The sequence below is a fragment of the Talpa europaea genome (assembly GCF_964194135.1).
Source record: "Talpa europaea genome assembly, chromosome: 6".
Classification (NCBI taxonomy): domain Eukaryota; kingdom Metazoa; phylum Chordata; class Mammalia; order Eulipotyphla; family Talpidae; genus Talpa; species Talpa europaea.
Window position 1 is genome coordinate 97,350,610 of NC_140072.1, and position 12,518 is coordinate 97,363,127.

Below are 12,518 nucleotides of genomic sequence, written 5' to 3' on the forward strand. Positions count from 1 at the left end.
GGTCGATTTTGGTTGTCACTGCCCAAAGGTGGCCCGCTTTGACCAGCTTTGACTCCCCACCAGCCCTGGCCACCCTGAACCTCTTCTGGCTACACGTGCCTCCTGGACTTTCTCAGCCACTCTTGGGGACTTGAGTTCCCTTGACTTGGAGGTGTACAAACAGGAGTCTACATGTCTCACAAAGACTGGTATTAGGACCTTACAGATTGCGTCATCCTGGAGCAGGCAGTTATGGGGCTCAATCCTGGACTTTCCAGGTATGGAACAGATGGGAGTTAGCCTTGGGATCAAAAGAGTAGGGAAGTGAAACCTGGAGGATTTGGGGTGGTGCGACGTGGTGGGGAAGAGTCCTCCTTTCCAATTGCAGTGCCCAGGCATCGTGGCTAGGTTTCTGCAGGCTTTTGTGTGAGTCCCATACCTATTTGTCAGTATGAAGTTAGGGAGAGCTCCTTCACTCTTTGGGGGAGAGGCCTCTGCTAAGCTCATCCCCATTCCTCATGGAAGCTTTAACACAGGCTCTTTTGGAAAATGCTTTTGGTAACCCAGAAGAAGAATTCACCTAGGGTATTGATAAAATCTGGTGATTATTTTTTCTAGAGGTCTGTTCAGTTTCCAAACCATTTTCCTTGGGCTTCACTGTTCCCAGCAACATCACCACTTTCATTACCAAGTAGCCCCAGCTCTAGTGCCGTGCTTTAGTAACCACTCACTTTTCTTTGGTGGGGAGGTGATAGCAGGTCACTCCCCGCTCAGCAGCACTTGCTGTGGTGTGAGGTTCAGAACATGCCTCTTCCTGATTCACCTCCCTCAGGGCTTGATGAAATGCCCAGGCTGGAGGCAGAAGTAGGAGCAAGGTCCTCCTCCTGAGTTGAGATCGGACCTGGCTCAGAGAAACATTAAGGAAAAAAGAACAAGCAGAAAGTATTCTTAACTGGGAGAAGCCTTACTTGGGAAAGATTTTTTTCTTTAACCTGTTTGATAATGACTAATTAAAAATGCTTAAGTTTTACATTTTTCATTAGTCTGTTTTGGCTATAAATAGGCTGAACACTCATAGTAGACATTCCAAAGGAATAGGCTCCCCCACCTCATTGATTCCCAAGGTTTCTAAGATAACTTTCCAACATTTATATACATATTTGTATATGCCTATTTGTATTTTCTCTTTTTAAAATCAAATGGAATCATAATAATTGTTTTGCCTCTTGCTTTTCTCACTTAGCAACATGATCACATTTATTTATATATCCACTTTCTTAATAGTGCTTAATGTCTCATAGAATGATTATACAGTAATATATAGAACTATGAAGGAAATTATTTCCCGCTTGTTGGTTTTGTTGTATGTGTTTGGTTGTTCATAATGCTTTAGTGAGCATCCCTGTAAATACACCTTTATGTACATGTGCAAGTATCTGTGGAATAGATTGCTGGAAGTGAAATGGCTCTTCCTATGTCCTTTCCTAGGGTTACTGCTGCTGTATTTGGATGAGGCAGTCTCCTGCTGTGACTGTTCCTTTACACAGCTCTGTTTTGTCCTCTGCATTCAGACCTGCTCCTCTGCAGGTCTCAGTCCTGTTTATTGCCTTGAGAATAACTTTTTTTTTCCCACTAAGCAAAGCTTTCCCTTCCATCATTGCTCTTGTTCCTTCCTCCACTCAACCTTCTATCTGCCCTAAAGTAGGGCTTGATCTAGCTCGCTTCATCCCAGAGGCTCTTCAACAGGGGAGCTGTGTCCCTGGAGTTTCCGAGTAACAACCATGCTAAGTAGGAGCAAGATCTGGAGTTACCTTGCTTCTTTGTGTGTGTGTGTGTGTGTGTGTGTGTGTGTGTGTGTGTGTGGTGGGGGGGCTCCTAGCAGGTTAATGGGAATTTGACCAAGAGTTGACAGTTCTTTTGATTTAATCTTTACTGCTTGCAGAATTTTATGACATCCCGGGAGCATGCAGTGCTCAACTGCTAAAATGCCTTCATAAAGTAACAGGAAACTGCAAACTGATTCAAATTTAATTTGGGCTGCTAACTTTTGTACCTTTAGAACAAGAATTCCTGACAAGCTTATGTGCATTGATCATGAGCCTGGCCTATTTAGGGTGCTGAATTTGTGACTGTGGGAACTGGTTTTATCCATCTTTGTAAATGATGTGTTATCAAAGCATACAGAGGCTATGCTTTTGAGCTGTGATGTAGTGGGTACCTGCCATTTTTCTGTGGCTGACCAGCCTGCAGCCCTTCTTTCTATTTGGGATGTGCCCTACTATGTGAGTCTTAAGACCTTCTCATACTCCTTGGTAGTATAATGGTGAACAAGACTTCATCTCCCACTCTCTGGCAGCTAGGGCTGGGGTGTGACCCACTTTGACCAATTTGATGCTCATGTGTGGAACTTTGAATCTGGAGCAGGCAGTGCAAAAACAAGGGTACAAGTTAAAGTTCACCCTGTTGGTGGGGTGCTGAAGAGGCAGGTAGTATATAGCAGTGGTGGTGGAGGTGGTGGTGGTTGAACCAGTGGTGGTGTCCCACTTCATCTATGGGACCAGAAATTCTTACAATGAATTTCTCTTCACATCTGGTGAGAATTTGTTTGCAGTCTTTACAACCAAGAACCCCAACGTGAGGTACATGAAAATAAACAAAAAACCCAGTGTCCTCCTTGGTCATTTCCCATTCCAGATCAGGAATGATTGCCATGTCATTTGAAGCTTTCAGACTTGTTAGCTCAGCATAGAACTAAGGGGAGCGAAGCATAGAGGCCTTGGGGATAGCTACTGTGGGTGGCCTGTTCTTGATTATGGATGGGGATGACTAGCAGATACACCTTGCATAAATAAAACCTGCTGATCATCGACACTTCAAATTGATACTTTCAGTTTCTTCCCGTTGAAATCTTTTCCAGTATTGTCAGAGAAGGGGAAAATTTGTCAGACCTCATATCCATTTGTACAAGTTACATGTATTCTGGTAGAAATGTTGATGAAATTGTTTCAACAGTGGGTGGAGAAAAATAAGAGAGCTTAAAGCCCTTGTTCTCTGCTCCATGTATTGGAATCAACTCAATGCGTGAGATTATTATTTTATGGACTCATGTTGCATTGTAACTGGAAGGAAACTCAGAGTCAATCCTTTAGCTTTTGTTGAGTGTCTACTATATGCCAGACACTATTTTAGACACTGAGAATTCAATGATTGATACAAGAATTTCTGTTGTTAGGGGGCTCTCAGTCATGTGGGGGAGACAAAGAAGTAAACATTGGAAGACTGCCTTAATTTCACAAATGAACAAAGCCCTCAGAACTGCAGAGGGATTTATAGCAGAGCTGAAAGCAGAAGGGAAGCCTCTTGATTTTGTTTTCTGAAAAGAAACATTTACCAGGTAAACTGGTGTGGGAATCAGGGCTTCCTCCATAGGCTGAGCTTTGGTGCAGTTCATGCACAAAAAACTACAACACATGTATACTTCAGAACAAAGATAAACTACATTTCAGGCCTCTAGAACTTGAACTTTGGTCCAAAATAGTGTTAGAAGACAGACTTTAACCATTGTGATAACTCGGAATTCCTTGACCCTAGAGGTGATCAGATTTAACTTTGAAAGGCAAGATGTGATTATCCATATGTGGTCTGTAATTGCCTGGCCACATATGTTATTAATAGCAGTAAGACGATGGTATCTTGAGCGGGGCGGGAGTGGGGTGTGGGTGGGGACCATACCCTTTTTCCATACTTTCCCTAATGACCCCCCAGGGCTGTCCACTCCTGGATGAGTTTGCTCCCACAGGTTCAGCTAAAGCTGTGGCTTTGTCTCACTCCTAACCATGGTCCTGCTAAAATTTCAGCAGTAACTTCAGAACAAAGCCTGCTTGTTTCTGTTCTGTTGGGTGCTTGTTTTTAATGGCTGGAAGAGTTTCCTGGTAGGGAAGAAATAACATCAGTAATAATATCTAACATTTCCTCAGCACTTCCTGAAGGTCAGATGCTGTTAAATATTTCATCTGCACTTTCTCACTTCTTACACAGCCCTGTAAATAGGTAGACTCTGGAACCAGGCAAATCCTGGCCCATCCATCTATTAGGTTGGTGATACAAGTCTCTCTTAATTTGTAAAATAGGGATATCACAGTAATGCTTATTAGATAGGGTTGTTTTGAGATGAGATGAAATGATCCAAAACAATCCAAAACAATCCACATTAAAAACACTAAGCACAGAGCCTGGACCTCTCTGTCTCTTAACAAATGTCAGTGAGCACTTTTATTATTATTTCCACATACCACTGAGGAGTCAGGTTTACAAAAGTTAAGTATCTTGCCCAGGAAGGTCTGGACAGATCAGCCATAGTCCGTGACCTCCAGTAGTTTGGCATCGATCCGAGATACTTAAGCGCTGTTGAATGTTGTAAGCCAGGATGCACCCAAGAAGCCCTGAACTGGGAAACACCAGACATGTGGACAGTCTTTCCAGGTCATTTCTTTCTTTTAAATTAATTAAAAACTCTGAAAAAAATTTCAAGCAATACCAAAGGGATATAGAGAAAAGTCTTTTTCATCCCTGATCCCTAAGTTCCAAGCAGTGAGTATGTCCTTCTGTGTATGGTCAAAATGTATGTATAACTTTTATGTACATACACATACTATATAGGCTTGTGTACAATATATTTAGATAAGTTCTTCACAAAATCCTTTAAATCTGCCTTTAAGAATCTCAAGTAGCATATTATTCAATATGATCCCTATCTTTTTTTTTTCTTGATAATGTATCATGGAGATTGATCCATGTCATTATCTCTAGATCCATTCATTATTTTAGAATAGTTGCATGGTTTTCCACTGTATGTAAACCAATCCCTTACTGATAGATATTTATATTTGCTTTTGCTACTGTGAGTCAATGAATAGTCTTGTATATGTGTTTTTGCAAATATGCATGCATATATTTGTTAGAGGACTCCTAGAGATGTAATTACTGGACTAAAAGACACATGCATATAAGTTTTATGAATATTGCCAAATTATCCTCCAAAGCAGTTTTATTCATTTATTCTCCCTCCATAATGTACGTGAGTAGGTTAAGGCTATTGTTTCTTGTTGAACAAGCAATCCTGGATAAATAGCATTACTTTCTGTTTCTTCATAAAGTTTATTAGTTAAATTGAATGCTATGATAATGAGGTCATGGTCATGAATTTGTCCACTAAGTAGTCAATTACCTTTGCTGTCTCCTGAATCATTGGTTCTTTCCTCTGCTGTGATTAATATTAGGAGCCAGAGGAGAAAATAGACATATAGGCAATATTTCTGGATTTACTTTAAAGTCTAGTTTTCAAATAACAGTGTATTATATAAAGATTTTTTAAAAAATTGCTGTGTTTTTTAATTTCATTATTGTCACATACACATATTTATATCTAGTATGGAATTCTAAACAATTTAGAGAAAGAAGACTTCAATTTATGAAAAATCCACTGAAAGAATAGACACTATGTTCATTAAAGTATTCCTAGTATCCTGAGGACATCGAGGGCCTTCATCATAAATGGATGTTGAACCTCATCAAATGCTTTCTCAGCATCTATTGATATGATCATATGGTTTTTATTTTTCTTCTTGTTGATGTGTTGGGTTACATTCATTTTCAGATGTTGAACCATCCTTATGTCCCTGGAATAAATCCCACCTGGTCATGGTGTCTTATCTTTTTGATGCATTGTTGGATTCTAAGATTTTGTTGAGGACTTTTGCATCGATGTTCATTAGAGAGATTGGCCTGTAGTTTTCTTTTTTTGTGTTGTCCTTGTTTTGTTTTAGTATTAGTGTCATGCTGGCTTCATAAAACATTTGGTAGTATTCCTTCCTTCTCAATTTTTTGAAAAAGTTTGTGTAAGATAGACACTAGTTCATTTCTAAACGTTTGGTAGAATTCATTTGTGTGTGTGTTTGGAGAGGGTTTTGATTACTGTTTCAATTTCACTGCTTGTTATTGGTCTGTTTAGGTGTTCTATTTCTGCTTTATCTAGATATGGATAATTGTATAGGAATTTGATTTCTGCTGTGTCTGTTGTAATTTCTCTCTTTCACTTATCCTATATATTTATGTTTTCTCCCATTTTTTTCTGTGTGAGCCTGGCTGGCTAGAGGTTTGTCTATTTTGCTTATTTTTTCAAAGAACCAACTTTTGGTTTTGTTGATCTTTTGGATTGATTTTTAATTGCTATTTCATTTATTTCTGCTTAGATTTTTGTTATTTCCTTTCTTATACTTTTTTTTTTGGTTGTTCTTTTTCTAGTTCTTTGAGATAGGACACTACGTTGTTTCTTTGAATTCTTTCTTGTTTCTTGATGTGAGTCTGTATTGCTAGATACTTTCCTCTTATTACTGCTTTTGCTGCATCCCATACATTCTGGAAAGTTGTGTCCTCATTGTTGTTCATCTGTAGGTTTTTTTAAATTTTCTTAGATCTCCTTATTAATCTATGGTCTTCCAGTATTGTGGGTTTCAATCTCTAAAATGGAGCTACCATATGACCCAGCAATTCCACTCCTATGAATCTACTCAAAGGACACAAAACATTATTTCAAAAAGATACCTGCACCCCAATGCTTATTGCAGCGCTATTTACAATAGGTAAGATATGAAAACAAGCCAAATACCCAAAAATAGATGACTGGATCAAGAAGATGTGTTCTATACACACAGTGGAATATTATTCGGCAATCAAACAAGATAAATTCATGCCATTCACAGCAACATGGATGGAGCTAGAAGGTATCATGCTCAGTGAAATAAGCCAGAAGATAAAAGAAAAATACCAAATGGTTTCACTTATAGGAGGAATATAGGGGAACTAAATAAGGGATTGGGCAAAAAATAACAATAACAATTATAATAAAAAAAAAAAAACTAGCAGGCAACCATAGATGACATTCTGTGAGGGAGGGGAAGGAAAAGGGATCAAGGAGGAGAGAAGAGCAGAAGGGACTATGGTGAAGGTTCACAGGTCAACTGGTGGTGCAAATTTTACAAGGAATACACAATGATGTAAAAGATATAAATTTTAAAAAATTATAAAAAGTTCTTTGAAGCTGTCTGATGGCATATATTAGGTGTTAAATAAATATTGAATGAAAGGATAGTGGAACACTAAAAGGATTTTGGAGATTTAGATATTAATTACAATAAATATCTGCTCGATGTTTTACATAGTTTATATATCAATTTGTATTAGGTACACAAAGCAGGTTTATACTCCAAGTTGTGATGCAGGCATCAAAGATAGATAGTGATTTAAACCCTTGTTTTATTACCTATGTTATTTTCCTTTGATCTAAATTAAAAAAAAAATTACCACTTTAAATAGAACACGTTTTACTAATCCAATGTACTTATTTCTCATGATAGTTATTTTTATCTCTGTTGTGTCAAACCTAAAGAAAAGTCCAGTCCTTCCAATGACTTCATCACAAAGTTATTTAAATTTTAGGGAAAGGAGCTCAGGAATGCTATTGGCTTTCTAAATGTCAGTATATTAAGCTAGCATTCCAGTTTCTGGAAACCTGTCACATCTGATCTACTTTAAAAGGATTTTGTAAAGAGCTTATTGGTAATGATATGTATGGATTAGTAAGCCATCTGCAGAAAGCCCAGACATTTGCATGAAACTCTTTTCACCAAAACCACAGCAGCTTTTTAATCACACCACATCCCTGCGTGACTTTGTGTTTGGGGAGGCCTATGCCGGTCTGCTTTCCACAGCTTTGTCTGCATAGAAATGCATGCTGCTAGGCCTAGGCTGCCCTAAGATTGTTAAATATCAAAATGAAATCTATTGATAAGTCCGGTTTAGGAAGGGAATCCCTAATCAGGGATCCCCTGGTCACTGAAAATATATGCCTGGGGCCAGAAGGTGCAGTTCCTCTTCCACACCAATCTGCCCACCCATTTCATCTAAGAGCAGATATCAAGAAAAAGTCAACCGATTGTGGAAGAAAGGAAATGACTCAGAGCCGTTGGCAATCAGCAGCACTAAACTGATTCCCAGGAATTCCTCTGAACAAGGTTTTGGGTGTGTGTTTTACACTCCTCTTTGACTCAACAGCCCTTTGCCCAACTATGCCAAAAAACCAGCAGCGAGTGTCCAGTGCTGCAGAACCCATCCGCAGGTCAGGTGGAGGAGAAGGGTATGAGTCCTCTCTGACAGACAGGCAGAGCGTCCTATTGTCCATTCTTCAAGACATATCATAGGGCTTAGTCAATTCGCACACTTTTGCTGGGAGATTGGTCAATGTTATTTTATTCCCGGTGTTCAGCTGAGAGACCAGCCCACAGATGGTGACCACTACAGAATTTCTATGTAGAAGGAATTTGGGAACGACAACGTGGTTAGAAGAAGGGTGGAGTGGACAGTGGTAGGCACGTGTTTTGAAGTCAAGCTTACATTACATTTTACATAAAACTGAGAAGGCCTCAAATATACCCGGCCCCTATTCCCGGCACTGCCCCCCGGCAGCACCTTGCCACCGTGACCATGGATGTGACTTTGCAGGGAGTCTCATAGAGGTACCAGACGTGACATCAGTGAGGATTCTGATTGCCTGGCCCCTTTGTTCTTTGTCACAGTCCTCCGTAGAATAATCCATGATCCTGCCTCCTGCATAGGGTCATATTGAAAAGCACATGGAAGGTATCCATTCCAATGCCCCACTTAAAGGTGCTGCAAAGGGAACGTCAAAAGACAGAAAAATTAATCATGATGGTTGCTTGGAAACTGAGAGTGATAATTTTCACATGCAAAAACCTACTCACTGAATTTGAGTGTTTGTAGAGAGGAGGGCTCATTTTCGGCTGCTTTCCCTATCATTCTGATAAAATATAGGACACATAGTTAAACTACATTTCTTCATTCCAACACAGCTAATTATCATCCTCTAGTAAAAGTTATAAATGGAGTTTGGCAGTTAAAGGAACAAAGTCTGGGAGGGAGAAAATATGGCTGTTTCTTTTTTGTGTTTTTTTCCTCTGCCATGAAGGGACAAAAATATCTCTCTTCCAGGTTAATTATGGTAAATGTTAGCATTAGTGTTTTAATGATAAGCCCTCACAATTTTACTGGCAAATCTCATCTTCCAGGAAGCTCCCATAATTGATTCCATTTAAATATCATTTTCCCAGCTCCTTTAGTGCCTCGGTGCTCTTTTCATGCTGTACTCCTTTGTCATAATTGATATTCCATGCGTGTGTTCACTTGGTTTGTATTTGTATGATCTATTCTCTCTTTTTCTGGTCACCTTCCCGACTGTGTGTTTCACAGCATTCCGCTGCACAGTAGACATTTCAAAGGCAGTGCCGCTCAGGCATGGGTGGGTTGGCAGTGTTGTCTGATATTAAAAACAATATTGTCTGAATGCAAGTGCATGTCCAACCGTTTGACTGTGCAACAGGAAAGTGCCAATATTTTATACTGCTGTCTCTCAGAAAGGAAGATTTGACTTACAAACTGCATCTAGCTCATTCTGCAATCTGACCAAAAAAAACAAGGCCTCCATCAATTCCATCTACAGCAAACCACGGCTGATTGCTTTAAAGGCTCTGGCTGGCTTCATGCTCTGGTTCTATGAAGAACTCATGGAAAGACCTTCATGCTCTGGTTCTATGAAGAACTCGTGGAAAGACAAAGCCATCTGGGTTTCTCTCTAAGTCCCGGTGGTGAAAAGTACGGAAGAGTTGGACCTTGTTTACCTGGCCTTGAGCCACATCTTCTTTAGCTATTTCATCCTTCCTGAGTTGCTCACACCTAGGTGAACTCTTGGGCCCTCTTTGTGAGGGGACATGGTTTTGTGGCCTCTGGGCTTGGTTTAGTTCAACTCTTTCTGTTTTGCTCCAGTGAGTAATAGGGAGAGGGTGTCATGTCCTGGCGGATATTTATTTTATCCTTTTTCCCCTGCTGCCCAAACCCACAGAACCTAATCAGTACCCAACAAGCTTTATTACAGACTTGGCCTTCTTTGTGACAACTTAATGAGAAGGGATCTGAACTCCCTCTCTTATGTCTCTCCATCCGGTCCCTTAACTTCAACTCTACCCCAAATGGTAAGGTTTGCTCTCTGCATTACCAGCCAGTTGAGATCTGGAAATAATTGACTTGTCTGATGTTTCTTTGCATAGCGAGACTTGTCTAAATCCAATTGTGATCTCTCCTGCTTCACTGGCTGTTTGTTTTCTTAACTCTGAAATATGCTTCCTCCTCACCTCCATCCTGGGTCTTTTGTTTATCCACCGTGGGCGGTTGCCATTATAAAAGAAGAAAATGACCAGTTAGGACCCAAAATAGTTAAGGAAGCGGGGAAAGGAAGGGGCAGAAGGCCAGAGAAAGAGGGACTGGGTCACTTGGGAAACTTCCTGCTGAAGAAGATCTTGCCAACCAAAGAGCAGGATAGGTGTCTGCAGAAGTAGGCAGGTTCTCTGCTGCCTTGTGTCAGTAACAGCTCTTTTGGGAAATACAATTTTTCCCCTCCCAGTGTCTCCTAATTCTTTATTAGTCTTATACCTTAGAATTCCACCCCCCCTTTTTTTTCTGGAAGTGGCCTTAGTTTCATTGTTATTACATGTGGCTGAGATGGTCTACCTCTTTTTGGTGAGTGGTCAAGTAGGCATTTCAACAGGTAACTATGTTAAAGGGGACAATTCAGTTATATTAACTACATTCTTAATATTTCATAATCATCTCCACTATTTTCAGTATTTGCTCATTACCCCAAAGAGGAACTCTGTACCCACTAAACAGTAACTCATCATACCCCCATCTTCCCAGACCCTTTTTTTTCTCTCTACTGAAATACAGTTTTGAAGACTTAGTTTCCTAAAACAGATAATAATTGTCTCAAAGCTTCAATGAATTCTCTAGAATTGCCAAATGAAACATCTAGAGGATGAGTTGGTCCTTAAGTAACCTGGGACACAGCAATGGTTCACCTGAAATACTCTCAGTATGGCCCCTAGCAAACAGTTTGACTTCTCTTTATGCTCTTCAGAAGTCTTATTTTCTCTCTGACCTTCATTTTTGGTACTTTTCAAATAGTTTAGTAAAAACTGGTCCATCATAAAATGGTGTCAGTTGCCTTGGTCACTGCTATTAGGAGATGATTCTAGTGACCAGTTTCAAAAAAAAATTCCCTTTACTTTTTAAAAGTGTGATAAAATATGGCCTCCCTGGTGGTGCAGCAGTTGAGCGCTGGGTTGCAAGGCTGCCCACAGCCTCTGTGGCGCCGGTTTGATCCCCGGCCACCAGCGAGGGTCCCACATGGTGCGCAGACCTCTCCTGCCGCCCGCTGCTCCCCTCAGCAGTGTACTTCGTCAGTCTGCCTGCTCTGCTCTCCGCTCTGACTCTGGTGAATTCTCTCACCCTCCTGTGCTTCTGACTGTACCCAGTGCTTGTATAAATAAATAAATCTTAAAAAAAAAAGCTTTAAAAAAATGTGATAAAATAGACACAACATAGAATTTGCCATTGTAACCACTTTGAAGTGTACAGTTCTGTTGTATTAAACCAGTACATTTCCATCATCCCAAACTAGAAGTTCATGAAACAGTAAGTCCCTGTTTTTTCCCCCCACCCCCTGGAAACTGCCATCTCTTTGTGTTTTATGAATTTGCCTATTCTAGGTGCCTCCTATAATTCTCTCCAATAGATTTAATGTTTATAAACCCCATTCAACAGCAGAAATGTGAGTCCACGTCAAATGGGAAGGGACTTGTCAGACTGTGGGACTTTATTCCAAAGCATGTAGAGATTTACAGCCCCAGGGTTTCCAGCGACACATCAGTCTCTTCAGATGGCTTTTCGGGGATGAAGAAACCAGTTTAACAAATGTCCATACTGCGCTGGTTTCTTAGGAAATAGGACTCACTTGGGCTATGTTTACTTGACTGTGGCTAGGGCTTGCTGATTTTTAAAAGGGAGATTATTTCCTGGAGGACTGTTGATTTAGCAAGCCCTTGGAGGGTGGGCCCTGAGGCACATCTAGAGCGTGTTCAAACTCCTTTGGGAGGGGAGTGTAAATGAGACTCATTCTTTTTTTTTTTTTTGGTCATTTTTTAAATTTAGTATATTTTTTACATCATTTTGCATTTTTGCACCATGTATGCATTTTCATCTTGGTTATAGTCCCCATTCTTGTGGGGGAAGGACAGCTGCTAGAACCAGTGTAGGGTCAGGACTGGACACGGTGCAGGTTTTCTAATATCCAGCAGCCCGGGTAAAGGAGGAGTCAGAGTCCTCAGTGGCTTTTGCAGGCCTTTTATTGGGATTACCAGGTACATAGCAGGCAGGGGTGCTGGGGGGCCTGGAGGCTGGCAGGCCTCCCAGCCCTCAGCAAATCCTCACTCCATCTGGGCTCTCCGGTGATCTCGGCTTCTGCTTCTTTGCTTCTCTCTCGGCTTCTCTTTCGGCTTCTGCTGCTGCTTTCTCGGCTTCTCTTTTGGCTTCTACTTGTTCTTGGCTTCTTCTGGCGTCCCTGTGACACCGCC